The 15,388-nt window shown below is 33.4% G+C and overlaps 1 long non-coding RNA gene across 2 annotated transcripts; it reads right to left on the reverse strand.

Moving 5' to 3' along the window:
* Positions 1–301: 301 nt before the first annotated feature.
* LOC128559191 (uncharacterized) lies at positions 302–12,396 on the reverse strand. 2 transcript variants are annotated; one of them, XR_008372272.1, is made up of 6 exons: positions 12,179–12,396; positions 10,603–10,710; positions 6,655–6,875; positions 4,925–5,744; positions 3,567–3,715; positions 302–2,861 (listed from the first exon to the last, which is right to left on the reverse strand). It is a non-coding gene; the product is annotated as an uncharacterized LOC128559191 (long non-coding RNA). The 2 variants fall into 2 exon arrangements; XR_008372271.1 differs by having other exon boundaries at positions 4,925–6,875.
* Positions 12,397–15,388: the final 2,992 nt, after the last annotated feature.

Genomic DNA, 15,388 nt, shown 5'->3' on the forward strand with positions numbered 1-15,388 from the left:
GGGGGAAGAGAGAGACATGCGTAAAATTTTGACTACAATTCGACGCCTTTCCTCAAACACAAGTAACATAAGTAATATCCATGTCATAGCATTGTATACAACCCTTAGCACAAATGAATGGCGAGAGACTTCCAATAGCTGATGTGTGAACCGAAGTATCTAGGTACTAGCTGTAAAAAGGAACAGTTGCCATGTTACTGCAAAACTGTGCCTACTACCATTTTTTCCATTTTGTCTTGTGTACTGTATTCTCCAAATTAAGACAGAAATGAGATAAAATGAATGCTGTCCTTTTTTTTATTCTATTATATTAGCATATGAACATCAAAAAATTACAGCAAAGATAAAACTTAAACAAATATTACATATCCGGAAACAAGATAAATCTATTGCAGGTAAAAACAAATGGGGAAGCTTGTGTGCATAGAAGACCGTGTGTGGTTCAAATTCAGGGTTCTTCGAAACAACAGTGGACATTTTTATACATTTTTATTTACAGAACCTTAACTTTGGTGAACCTAGTGAGAGACTGTTATTTTGCCAATTTAAAAAAAAAAATGGGCTCTTTTCAAAAAAGTACTCTAACAATCTTAAACAGCAATAAATATGTCAAATTGTTCAATTAACTTATATGAAACAAAAAATATAGAAATACTTAAAATTACAGTAACAAATATAAAATGTTTTTTTTTTTTTTTTTTTTTTGCTGGGTTTAACGCCGTTGTTCAACAGTATTTCAGTCATGTAACGGCGGGCAATTAACCTAACCAGTGTTCCTGGATTCTGTACCAGTACTAACCTGTTCTCCGCAAGTAACTGCCAACTGCCCCACATGAATTATCAGAGGTGGAGGACTAATTATTGCAGACACAATGTCGTTTATCAAATAGTCACGGAGAACATACGGCCCGCCCAGGGATCGAACTCACGACCCCGCGATCCGTAGACCGACGCTCTACCTACTGAGATAAGTGGGCGGGTTAAATATAAATTGATAAGAATTTTTTATAATTAACTAATTTGAACAAAAGCTGTGCGTAATACAGTACACTCCACTATTTGTTAATTCGACAATAAATGAGTCTGTCTCAATAAGAGACCTATACCAAAGTTAGGTGCAAAACACAAAGTCTGTTGATGATAACAAAGATGTATTTTGAAGTCATTATCTTGTATAGTACCAAAGTTATGTCCAGAAAAAAAACGAAGCTTGTCAAAACAATTAAGTATGAAAGGGACATAATTTGGTCAAACTTACAAATTCAGAGTAATTGCAATTGCAGAAGATAATGATAGAAGCATATTTTAAGTCTCAAGTCATTATCTGATACCATACTCAAGTTATTTTCAGAAGGCAAAGATTACCAAAAAAAAAAATATGAAAGGGGAATAATGCAAATGATGATTTTAAAGAAATATTTCCAATTTCAAGTCATAATCTTTTAAAGTACCAACTTTGTCTAGAAACATAGCTTTTGAAAAAAATTCAAAATGAAAATAATTCCAAACAACTTGGTGACCTTTACCTCGGGTATAATGGCATAGCTACTGCACATACTGTGTATGCTGGACAATGTTTATGTGAAATGACAGAAAGATATAAGCAATAGTAACAAAGATAAGACAGATAAACATTGCCAAAAACGTTAAAAATGACCAAAGTATAACACCTTAGTAATCTTGACAAGCACATACTTTCTTTGTATGCTTTACAATTTTTATGTGAAGTTACAGTAAGATTTAGGCAATAGTAAAAAAGATAAAACAGAAAAACAAAGGTAATCTTAAAAAAAACCAAAATATAACACCTTGGTTACCTTGACCTAAGAGGTAATGGGGTCCAGCCCCTGCACATTTTTTCACATGCTGAACAATGTTAACATGAAAACTCTGTAAGATATAAGCAATTGTAACTTAGCAAAACAAAGGTTGCCAAAAAACATTAACCCAGACAGCTCACTTCAACATCACTGCTGGGCACCCCTATTCTCCAAGTAGTGGAGCTAAAAAATGAAGAAACAAGGAAACGGCACAGTACTGATAAGAATTACCCATGAGTCCATGTCAGATACAAATGCAGATATGTTATTTTTTCACTCTGTTCTGTATTATGATAAATTTATAAGTTCTACAACAACAGCAAGTAAACTTTTAAGTCAAAATTTTCCTAGTCATTTTGGTTTTTCTCACACTGTTATTCCGCTGGCCAGATTACTATTGTCAATCATTTCATCGAATCATATCTTATATTTGTCTTAATTTTTGTTGTAACATAAAACGCACACTAATTTCTCCTGCTTCTGCTGCGTGTCTGTCTAAGGTTAGATCGTGAAGTTGGCATACGCCGTCTAAATACCCTTCTCTGAATTTGTAACTCTGGGGTCTGAATACATGTACATAGACAGAAACAACAGGCATTCAAATCTATAAGGTATCAATTTGCAAGCCTTTTTCATATGCATTTGTTATTATATATGTATATCAACAAATGCAAATGATATTCAGTGTTCCTGGATTCTCAACATTTTTCTCTGAAATTACAGGTGTATATCCTCAGCAGAAATGTTTACTTAATCCGATTGATAGGTCACTGTGCTTATCTATCTTAAATACACTAATTAAATCATTTTAAATTTTCTTTTAACATGTTTAACATATAAGTTGTAATTGTGTTTTTGAGGTCCTCTCTCAAGCTACTGATATCAAGTACAGTGGCTCTAACTAAAGATCCCTTCACTCTGACGACTTTAGAAGGTTGTTCAAATCTTTCTTTTCTCAGCCTGGCACACTCCACAGACTTCCACGAGGAATTACCTGATGACCCTGATCTCATCGCCTTTCAAGTCAGTGTTCTGGAAGATCTGAAAAGTAATGTATGTACATGTTATGTCATTGTACATAAACACGGAAATCCATTGACAGATATAAATCATAATTTTAAGAGTAGCAGTTTTAGCTCACAAGAAAGCTCTTTCATTATGTTACTTCTAAGGGGGTTACTTCTAACATCATCCATTATTACTAAATCTAAATTTATAATCCTATCCATTGGTCTAGATGTAGTCACATGATCAATGATAAAAAGTTGACTCGAAGGCACAGCCAAAAACACATATTGACCGTCAGCTGTGACGTCAACTTGGTTTGACGTCAAAACAATACGACGTAATACACAATTTACCACGAAAAATGACCAAATTTGTATGTAATGTTTATACTTATTAATAGTCTTGATTTAATAATAAAACAATTGGACATTGCCTTTTACATGGTCAATATGAGAATTTATAGACCTGATTAAAGCGATATCAACCTCAGGCTGCGCCCTCGGGCGATATCGCTTTTAACAGGTCGATAAATCCACATATCGACCTCACCAAAAGGCAATAATTGTATGTTATTTTACATATTTTTTTTCATTCAAGATTGAAAGAATTTATACACAGTACACATATTAAACAGGTTGCAAGTGAAATTAACTTTCACGTCTTTCCCCCACTCTCTCAACCCCCTATTCCATTTTGTTTGTAGTCCAGCTTAGTTCCCCATATTCATGTCTTGCTTACCTGGTCCTCATAGTTTAACATCTTCTCTATAATAAAGTTGGGCACACTGTCACTACCAGGCATGGTATCACTGATGTACGGGAACAGAACTTGCTCCAGGTACACTTGTACATCCGAAGTAATTCAGATCTTCCTGCTCTCTCAAGTATCTGAAATTTAAAATGTACCACTGAACATAAAATCTGTGAACCTATAATTATCAAAATGTTTATAAATGAAAGTATTGGTTTTAAGGTATTGGACCCCAAAAGGTTAGGTTTAAATATTGGCATTTGCTTAGTATATTCTTAAAGATAACTGTTTTTTGCACTGTGTTGCAAATTTTTAAACAACTTTTACTGTGCTGTTTTTTGTCAATTTGTATAATTCGTGATATTTCCTCAAGCTCAAGTAGAGACAAATTTCAAAGTGATGACCCTATCCAAAACGTTTGCAAATTCCTTTTTCCATTATTTCAATAAAAGAAACACCAAACTATTGGAAAAACTCAAAATAAAACTGTCAATATCGTTTTTTGGGGGTTGCCTCAAGTAAACAGATTAATGAGACAGAATTCTAACTCCAACGTAAAAAAGCAAGGTCTGTTTTGAATTTTGCTCACTTCATTCCAAAATAAGTACCTAAACATCATTAGCATTCAAAAATAACATTGGGACAGAAGTGAAACCGACCTACATTTCTTCCACAATAGGTAATCTTAAGACTGAAGGCAAAATAGAGAAGTTTTACTGCATGTTACTCAGTATTTTTAAAGATTTCACTCTTCCCCTTCCAAAATTCAATTTAAACAGCAAGAAATCGCTTATCAAATGAAAATTTTCTACTTCTGTACAATAAATGAATTATAAATATTGTAACAATTAAAAACTTACTACAAAAAGTAAAATAAGGGGAAAAAAATTTGGTCACAGTCAGGTTTGAACCAACGCCCCCCTGAACTTTTCAGTCCAAGTCGGTTTATGTTAGAAATTGAAATCTCTAAAAGGAGGTACTCTATTAAGGGTCTAAGACCTTAAAAAAGGTATATGATCACAAACATTACATCTGAACTAGACTATCTTACAAGTGCACCACATGCACCATAAACATTCAGAAGCGATCCAGGAACAAGTGACAGCTGAGATTAACAATTTCCATTGTTACACAACAGTCATAATTACTATATTTATTTTGATTAAACCACATCAATGTTTGATGCTTTTACGTATTTATTGTGACTAACAATTATTTTATCAGATAATAGTGATACAATTGGAAAACCGCTTGGATCATATTTTAATAACTGTCACATGAAATTCTTAAACATTTCTTTGTATTACAACCAACATTATTCCTATTAAATTACTATATTAAAGTACCTTCTTCGCGGCTGTCAGTGGCACTGACAGACCTTCCACCACACGGAGGTCACATGGCACGGTGTCCATTAATGTTCGTGTGGTTGCGTGTATCTCCCCTAGTGTCATTGTGTACACAGTCTGTAATAAAATGGGCAACGCAGCTGACGCAGACACTGCTAGGGCCTCTAATTCACCGGCTACCCCTGGTTGTTTAGGGCTAACTTTTGGGTTCATCTTCAAGATGCAGAGCCTGCTGCTATACCTGTATAAGACATACTTAATATATTGTACCAAATAACAACAATTGTGATCATGAATATGTCTAACAAGTGAAAATATTACAAACGCTTTTTTATGTCCAAAAAGCACCAGTCCTGTATTAAATCTTTTAATGTACTTAAATCAAACAGTACAGTAATTAAGTTTTTTGGCGCAGTCAGGCAGACATATGAGCATTTACTTACCAACATAATAATTGTTAATAGTTTATAAAAATGTGTTCTTAAAACTAAGATGAAAGAAATATTCTGAGCATCAGTCAGTTTTTACTACTTATTCAATTAAGGCCTAAAACATTATTTCAATATGTGTGACTTTTACATATAAACAATTAATACAATATACAAGTCAGGAGGTTATGCCTTCATAGTATCAGAGTATACCATGTTTAAGTCATAATATGTGCAGTTTTGCACTTCATTTCAGTCAGTTTCCCTCTCACTGCACCATTGCCAAGATCAACAGCCAGTTGTCCGACTTCTTCTTGATTGGTAGGGTCGTCCCAGATGAAGGCATGGATGCTGATATAAGCCTCTGTATGAAGAAGGGTAATGTGCATCTGGAGCAAATCAATTATTTTCTATGTATTTGAAGTTAGTAAATAATGTTATAGTAAATCATGGGCTGCAGTCTGCTAACAACTTTCACACAATTGTCTAATACACATAAAAGCTTTGCAAAAGTTGACAACAGAAAAAGTCAGAGATATGATACCTTGTTACGAATGGTTATTTTATGATGTCTATGTGTGTTAAGTTCGAAAGTATTCATTTACATGTATGTAGTTCTTAGAAGCCCGACTACATCCAATCAAAACAATTTGTGTTAAAATGGGACTGTCACATCTTTTGACAAAATATAAGCTTGACTTGTATAACTTTATACACACGCATTTATCAAAAGAATGTTTTGATATTTGTGTTACGGAGACTGTGTGATTACTGAAGGAAAATTTCAAAAGGATTAAAAATGACTATTGTTAAAAAAAGTTGTAACCATCTTGGCAGGATAAAATAATTTCTCTTTACAGACAAAAGTTCATTAGGACATGTTATCTGCATATTACCTGATGCAAGTACTAATAAAACGTAATAATATATATAAATTTGTTTGTATTAGTGCAACATATATTACACTGAGTGAACACCCTATGTACCTTCATGAGTGTCTGTTTGTTTTGTATTTAAGGCTGTTTTTCAACAGTACATGTATTTTAAGGTATGTTACATATCTAATTATCTTACCTTTAAAAAAATGACTTTACCTAAATGATACTCATTTATTTTAAGTAATGGTTTTATTACACTCAGCGACGTCAACAATGTGATAAATATCATTATATTTTATATGATTAATATCATCATATATATATAATCCTGGGTTTGCAGCTGTGGTTGTTCATATAGCACAAATGCAGCTGACAATACATTGATGAAATATAAACTTCTGCAAAATATTAGCCCAGTTACCTTGAAGACATTTGTGTCTCCTGGCATCCAGTTAGCCAAGCGCCACATGTAGCCACTAGCGTTTTCCCAACACTGGGAACCCCAAACAACATTGGTAGATTGAAGTGACGGATATGTTTCATTGTCCAAGAGTACCTAAACATCATTAGCATTGAGGTCCATGCTAGCAATGCTGGAGCGAAGTTGTTAGACAGTACATCTCTGGCTTTGTCAAGGAACACCTGTAACAAGTAACAAAATTGTTGTGGATACTTTAATTGACTAAACTATATATGTAAAGGGTAAAAGGAAATTTTTGCTGTCGACGAAAAAGAAAACCAGATTGTAACATGAAAAGCTTTTCAGTCACATTAAAATGCTAAATTATGAATATGTTTACTGATACCTAAATGTTTCAAATGATGTATTTGTAAATTATCATGAGAAAAATTCAGAACAGCAGTAATTCTAAAGTGCTTAGTTTTTTAACAGCTTTTCGTCATGTGTGCGCAAAAACTAGATAACTGACATTTTCATAATTTTTCAGGAGAGCCAAAAAACTAATAACTCCTTTTTTAATTTGTGTTCATTTTATAGTGTATAATTTTCCAACAGTTGAAAATACATGAATTTATACCAGTCAGGGGTGTAACTGTTTTAAGTTACCTATTTCAGTTATTCTTTTATCATTTTTGTGTGTGCAAAAAGTAGCTATGTGCACTTCCCTAATGCATAATTGCACAACCTAGCTCAAAAAAGCTTTGTATATGCTTTTAATAGATAATAAAAAGAGTAAATATCAAAACTGACACTCATGACCAGTGTGATCGGAGAGCATCTGCATGATTAAAGATACTATGTTGTGTAGTGGGGTGTGTTTTATTTTACTACATTCAGTTACAGTTGGTAGAGATAGTACCAAATTTTTTCAAAGCATAGATATGACGTTAAAAAGCTTTGAAATGAAGGAATGTACATATATTTCACAAAAATAGATATACTGACAATATTTTAACCAAATGCGTATAGTTATGAGCATTTAAGATTTTCATATAAAATAAAATTGTGATCAAGAGAATGTAACTCTTCTTGAACATGGAAAGCAGAAACATCAAAGAGACATAATATATTGAATATTTTCTATTTGGGTGCATTTAACATTCAGCTGTGATCTGAATTGTTCAATAATGATCCATGATACTGTTCTTAAAAATATAGAACCTCTGGAAACGTCTTATAACAGCAAAAACATGCGGAATCAGAATGCAAATATTTGAACTCTAACCGGGACTCGAACCCAGGACCTCTCACACCTAAGACAGGCACTCTACCACTTCCCTACAACAGCAGTAGCTATAGCTACGCAGTTTAAGTTCACCCCTATTCTCTTCCCCACTAGATTACGTGAACTGGAACAATTTTGTACAATAACATGTCCAGTGTAGTGTTTGGGCCGGTCTGGGCCGGGCCGGGTTATATTAATAACCTCCAGTGTACCCGGTTTATCTAATTTTACCAACAACTTAATAAGTCAAAGCTATCCAAATTTCTCTGACGTATTTCTTAGAGTATTAACTTAATAACTGGTAGTACCAGTGAAATTTACTTAAACTGAGTCTTAAATATTTGCCCTTTTAGCAGCTGGCAAATGGCAAAGACAGTGAGCTTTGTCAAAATATAAGCAATCATTTTACCAGTTTTGAGAGGATTTCAATTGATAGGAAATTACAGTTACAAACTAAATACCTTTCTGCAACACAAACGTCAATAGCATTTACTGTTAATTATTATCATACTTAAAAATAACAGAACTGATGAGCTGAAAAAAAACGAGAGCTGTCCGTAATTCAGCCAAGCTCGACTATTCGAAATATTGTCCCAGAAGCAGGAAAATATTACCCAAAATGTTAACTATCAAAAGAGTTTTAAGTTCAAAAGGGGGACGTAATTTGACCAAAATGCAAATCAGAGTTATGGGCCTTGATGCTATCAACTAGTTTTATAACCACGAACGCACATGTGAAGTTTCAATTCAATATCTGCATTAGTTTTGGAGATAGTAACTTGCATGTAAAACTTTAACCAGGATTTTCTAAGTCCAAAATGGGTGCATAATTTGCCCAAAATACATGTCAGAGTGGAACTTCACCCAGTGAGGTTGGTAATTGATCTAGAAAATGAAAATAAGTTTCAAATCTATATGCCTTTTAATAATAGCTGTATGTACTTGCACGCAAAAACTTAACCATGGTGTGATGCCGACACTGACGCCAGGGTGAATAGAATGAAACTCTATAGATATTTTAACATCAATGATAATATTTCTGCTTCTGGGGCAACAATTCGAATAGTAGAGCTTTAGCTGTCATACAAACAGCTCTTGTTAAGAAATGTTCTCAGACACACAGACTAAACAGATAGTGATGAACGGATTAAAAATCTTTGTGTAAAATTTCATTAACTCTAGAACTGTAAATTAAGAACTTTGTCATTTGTTGTCATTGAAAAATAATCGACAGACTTTGTGTCATCAAGAACTGGCCATAGCTGCAGACGTCTCACTGTCAAACAGAACAGATGCTTAGCACTCCAACATCACAAGCACCCTTCATTCTTTTGATTTTTTCTTTGTTTACAAAAAAAAAAAAATCATTTAAAATACAAACTTTCCTCCAGTGAAACAATTATCTTGTGAAACTTTTATTAATGAGTCTAATGACAGAAATGAGTTTCTCTTAAAAGTCAGAATAATGTAGAATTTGGTGTTTAAAATACAAACAAATATCTGGTTTTGGCTGGCTTTGTGCCTTTGGGCTAATATATCTTTTAGGTATCAATCATATAATTAATGTATATGAAAATTAAAGACCTTTTTTTTCAACATATTTCCTTAGAGAAGTTTGTTACTATCTCCTAAATCACAGAGATTTGCATTTAGCAATTTCATGTGTACTTTGGCAAATTAGTACAAGGCGCTTGTTAGCTTTGAATAACATAAGTATAATATTTTGAGACAAAAATCAATCTAAGATCATTAAGCAGTACAGATTGGTGTTCAAACTCACTTAATATTACAATTATAATAAAACTGAAAATTAACTATTTTGTTTGCCTATCTGTTGTATTGCCTTTTAACAAACCATAGCTGCAAAAACAAGTTCACTAGTCCTGTTTTTGCTCTTTGCAAACTTCGAAAAAAGGGGTTTTTAAATGAAAAATATGAACAAATAAATGGGGAAGGGGTATGTATGACATCATTTTGTACAACACTATGCAAAACAAGAGCTGTCCGTAAGACAGCTCGCTCGACTTTTCTCAGTGCTTGACTCTGAATTAGAGCTTTGCCAGTAAAAAGTTCCAATAGTGGAGCTAAAAATGTACTTTTGCATAAACTTGACATGGTGATGGTACACCAAGTTTGAAAGTTTTAAAGCTTTATCTCAATAATTATATTATGACAAAATGTGGAATGATACGAAAAGTTTAACCAAGTATTGCAGACGTTGTGGCGAGTAGGATAGCTCTACTTATTCTTCGGATTGTCAAGCTAATGAAAATTTTCTGAGAAGTGCATTACCTTCCCAAACCGCACTCCACCCCATACAGCTTCATTTGAATGGAAGTCATATATATGTGATATCTGGGTAAATTGTAAATTTTCCTATTGACTTCTTCGTGATATCATCTTTGAGCAAGGCTTCTGAGTGTTTGTGCATGATATATGTTGTGCAAAAAATTAATTAAAACACTGTGATGGATGGCAGTTGTAGACCACACATGAAGAAACCCTATTGGACTTTGATCTCAAAGGGTTACCTTGACCTTTGAATTCATTGACTCGCCCAACAGAAAAGTAAACATTATGTCTGTTAAGAAACAGTAGTAGCCAGACCTGTACATAGCCTATATAATTACCGATGTTAAAAGTCTTATTATTAGCTTTTTACTATTTATACTATGCCTACTTACCTTGATACTCTACAACCGCTAAGCCTACATTAGCTGTGGGATCTTTTGATAAAAGATCATTTGCAAAGTGCAATACCTTTTCCTCAACTGCCTTGTTGGTATCTGTAGCTGTTTAAACAAGAAAAAAATACATTACAGCTCTACATGTAGGAATACCTAAATTTTCAAAACAATTATATTCAGTGAACAGGTATTCCTGGTGAATGTGATAAAAGCTTCATCCTTAATACTTTAAAAAATCAGGTTTTATTACTTGGCTGCTAGGTTCATGCTGGGGTTTAAAATTTCCGAAACAATTCAAGGGTGAAAAACTCTAAGTTTTTAAGATATCCAGACAACTGTTGCCTGTGCACAATTTCTAGTTTACAGTATGTTTACAAATTGTATTGAATGAGAACAACTAAATTTTACTTCTGAAATAATCACAATGATATGTAATACAACACATGACTTTGCTGCAAGAAATATTATGCGCTGTCTGAAAACATTTCGCTTAAAAGATAATAATTTATTATGGTTTTCAGAAGTAATTTTTGTTTAAGTTTCAGGTCAAAGGCTTTGATAGTAATAGAGATACTACTAGTATTTGACTTTACCAAAAACTTTAACAAAAGACATTCATATTTAAAAAGAGGCATAACTCTGTCAAAATTCAAATTGGGAGTAATGGGGATCATTTTTCAGGTTTAGACTTTGATAGTAAATAACAATTTTAAGTTTCAAATCAAAGGAGTTGATAGTAACAGTGATATTTGACAGTAACAAACAGTGACGACAACCTTTGGCAAGTGCAATAGCTCTACCTGTTGTTTGAAAAAGTAAAAAAAGTTCTCAATTTAAATATTCATGACACATTTTTCATAAAGTGTATGATCCCCAGCAAAATCAGATTTTATTAATTGGCTGCTAGGTTCATGCTGGGGTTTAAAATTTTCAAAACAATTCAAGGGTGAAAAACTCAAAGTTTTTAAGATATCCAGACAACTGTGCACAATTTCTAGTTTACAGTATGTTTACAAATTGTATTGAATGAGAACAACTAAATTTTACATCTGAAATAATCAAAATGATATGTAATACACCAAATGACTTTGCTGCAAGAAATATTATGCGCTGTCTGAAAACATTTCGCTTAAAAGATAATAATTTATTATGGTTTTCAGAAGTAATTTTTAAGTTTCAGGTCAAAGGCTTTGATAGTAATAGAGATACTACTAGTATTCGACTTTACCAAAAACTTTAACAAAAGAAATTCATATTTAAAAAGAGGCATAACTCTGTCAAAATTCAAATTGGGAGTAATGGGGATCATTTTTCAGGTTTAGACTTTGATAGTAAATAAAAATTTTAAGTTTCAAATCAAAGGAGTTGATAGTAACAGTGATATTTGACAGTAAACAACAGTGACGACAACCTTTGGCAAGTGCAATAGCTCTACCTGTTGTTTGAAAAAGTAAAAAAGTTCTCAATTTAAATATTCATGACACATTTTTCATAAAGTGTATGATCCCCAGCTGTATTAAAAACCCATGCGGAAAAACTGCAATATGAAGCAAGAAATCAATGTATAATTCACCTGTACAGCCAACATGTTTAAGAAAGTTGTCTTTCTTCACTGGAATATTATGTCTGGTTAGAAGTTCATGGTGATCTCTGCATAATACTGATCCTGGCATGGCTTCTCTGATACATACATTAAGAAGAGACAACAGTGGTTAGCCATCAGCTTTTTGTGGAACTGCCATCATACAATGGAACATGTTCAATTTCCAGCAGGCATCAATACCTCGCAAGTTTTGCAACCTGAAATTAATATATTTTTCAACAAACCTACGCATGTAAGGGTATTGTTGGTAAATTTGAATACATCTAATTTTGAGCATGAACTTTCTGAAATTCACAAATATAGATCTATTACAGGTGTTCCAATGAATTACTGAAATATTACATTGAAATATCTCTGGTGTTTTTACAATAAAAATATCAGTATTTATTCAGACGCAAATGATCATCTTGTAAGTAGGGGGCTAAAATGCAGACTCAAACCTGTTAAGAATAACAGACATAAAGAGAAAATGTCTCAGAACAAACCTAAAACTCTAAATATGTATATAAGATATATGTACAGATCTACTTAAGTTATGTATATTTTCAATAAGATAGGAAGGACACCGCACCATGGGAAAAGCACAGCATTCTTGTAAATGAAGGAGAAATTTATAATATAATTGTCTAATGTCACTTCAGGGGGAAAATACAGAAAGGTTTGGATATAACATAGTTTGAGTGCTAAATGTTTGTATCTCAAATCTGACATGACAATCCTCACCAGAAGCTGACTGAAGTAAAAAAATGATCTGTTTAGGCAAACCATATGATGATGATTGAATGTTAGAAACATATACTGGCAAGTTTGTGTACTAGAGTGGTGGAACCTATGCTCGCGGTATTTTGTACATATATAATCTATTTAAGAAGCAAGAGAAACTTGCAATTTTGATTTGCCTATGCAAAAGCATAAAGTAATCATCCTTTTATAGAAACATGTTGTTGATGTGTGTCATCATTTGACTTAGTCGTCTTGTGAGCTATCGACACGGCAGAACGCACAAAATTGAAATTTCCCTCTGAAGGGGACTTATGCTGGTGATATGTTATATTTATTAAACTAAAGCCAAGAAAAAAAATAAAAAGGCTAAAGATGAACAAACTAGTACAGTGGCGCCTGCGAGTTTGTTCCCCGAGTTTGCGTGATAACGCGAGCAACTCGCGTGTTGAAGGCGAAACGTGAAACGTGTTGCACGGTTAGAAACGCGTGCATAAACGAGAAATAGTTATTGCGCATGCTCAGCGTGCAGCGTGCGCTGCCGCGCAAATAAATGTTCCCCTGCGCATGCCCAGCGTGCCAAACCGAGAAGGTTAAATGCGCATGCCCAGCGTGCAAAACCGAGCAGTTTAAATACGCATGCTCAGCGTGCAATGGATTTAAGTGTTCATCGGCTTACTGTTCTAGTTTGAAAGATATATGATATTTCTTTCAAATTTTATTTTTGATTTGAAATTTATCTTTTTGATCATTTCCGTAAAGATTTTTTTTTGTAAACAGTATACCCGGAAAGTAGTGTAGACAGGATATAGTAGATATTGTCTACGTCATAAAAAGACGGCAGTTCCACTGCTTATCAAAGCGGCGACCCTGAAATTCTATATCGTCAAGAATTTGAATTCGCATTCCATCAGTAAGTGTTGAAATGTAACTAAAGTTACGCTTGATTTTATTGAGCACTATGTACAGTATGATAAACACAGATATAAAATATAGCTTCAGTGAATCTCACATAATTTCGCGCATTTGAAAGATTTTTAATACAAGCGCGCAACTGTAATTACAATCAAATTGACTAACAGTGGTGACTTCCCTTTAATAATTTTACACCATTTGCTGTCAACAAAGGTGTTGTCATCAGCTGTTGAAAATGTGAAATATTCATGTTGGTTTTACTAGTTCTGCGGTAGGTACTGTACCTCATTTTACTTTTTAAGTGTATGTATTCCATTTTTCATGATGCTAAGCCTTCAAATAGTGATACCAGTGCAGGGGCGTAGATCTATATTACTCTAAACAGCTAAAGTGTCAACACTGGTCAAGGGAAGCTGTTTTACAGAACTTCACCCAGTAGAGCACACACAGTAGGCAGATCATATATAAAAAAGTGTAAATTACGCTTTGAAGTAATGCACAGGTGCTAGACACATAGCCAAATATTTTACTTATAGGCCTATATATATAAAATATTTGGTTATGTGTCTAGCACCTGTGGAAATAATGCATATATGCATGTCTGATAATTTTTAAGCATATAAAACGTAGATCTATATGAAATAACAGAAATGCACGCAATGACTTTTTATTGGCGTAAACAAAATCTGAATCGTCTGGATGCTTTATGTAACATGAGCACAGTCAGTATTATAATTATAATTCTCCCACATTGAACATAAACACGCATTGAATGGTACTCTATAAACCTAGGTTAAACTATTTTTTACAATCAATGTCTGTGTATACAAATAGTTGGGAATTAATACTGATGGTACGGTAGTGTATTTTAAAGTGGCGTTGATTTAAAATATCAACTTCCAGTGTGGAATAAACAAAAACGTCTCTTTCTAAGAATGTATAAGTGAACAATTCGGTAGTGAGTGTGAAGCCAAAGCAAGCCAAGGGAAAAAAAGAAGCAAATTAACTTAAATGATGAATTGAAACTAAACTGCAAACAAATGCATGGGTGTTACACCCAATAAATATGTTATAAAACTGATTTCTGTTTTTTTTTTCACATTTATAAATTTTTAAGAGTAAAATTACTTGTAGTCAATTTCAGATATTACCACTTTACTCATTCACAATAAAATATGTTGAGTAAATACTCATTGGCAAAAAAAATTATCTAGCGCTCTGGTTTAGAAAAAAATCACAGTCAAATCAGCACCTTTAAACACACATTTGGGGTTTATTTTTGATTACACCAGCACATAAATTTGTGAAGTTTCAATTTCGAACACTGCGAATTTTGCCTTTGGGGACATGTTTTCAAGAACTATACAAGTGACGTACTTTAGGGTTATAATATACCCCAAAAATAAGTCGACAATTCGTTTCTCTGCCTTTCTTTCAATTCACCGGAAGCATTTTGATGTTGACCGGAACTTTTCCATCATTTATTTTAACAAGCTGCATGCTAATGAAATTGAATGACCATATTGTAAACCAGTCAATCGTGAC

The sequence above is a fragment of the Mercenaria mercenaria genome, chromosome 8 (genome assembly GCF_021730395.1).
Source record: "Mercenaria mercenaria strain notata chromosome 8, MADL_Memer_1, whole genome shotgun sequence".
In the NCBI taxonomy this organism is placed as follows: domain Eukaryota; kingdom Metazoa; phylum Mollusca; class Bivalvia; order Venerida; family Veneridae; genus Mercenaria; species Mercenaria mercenaria.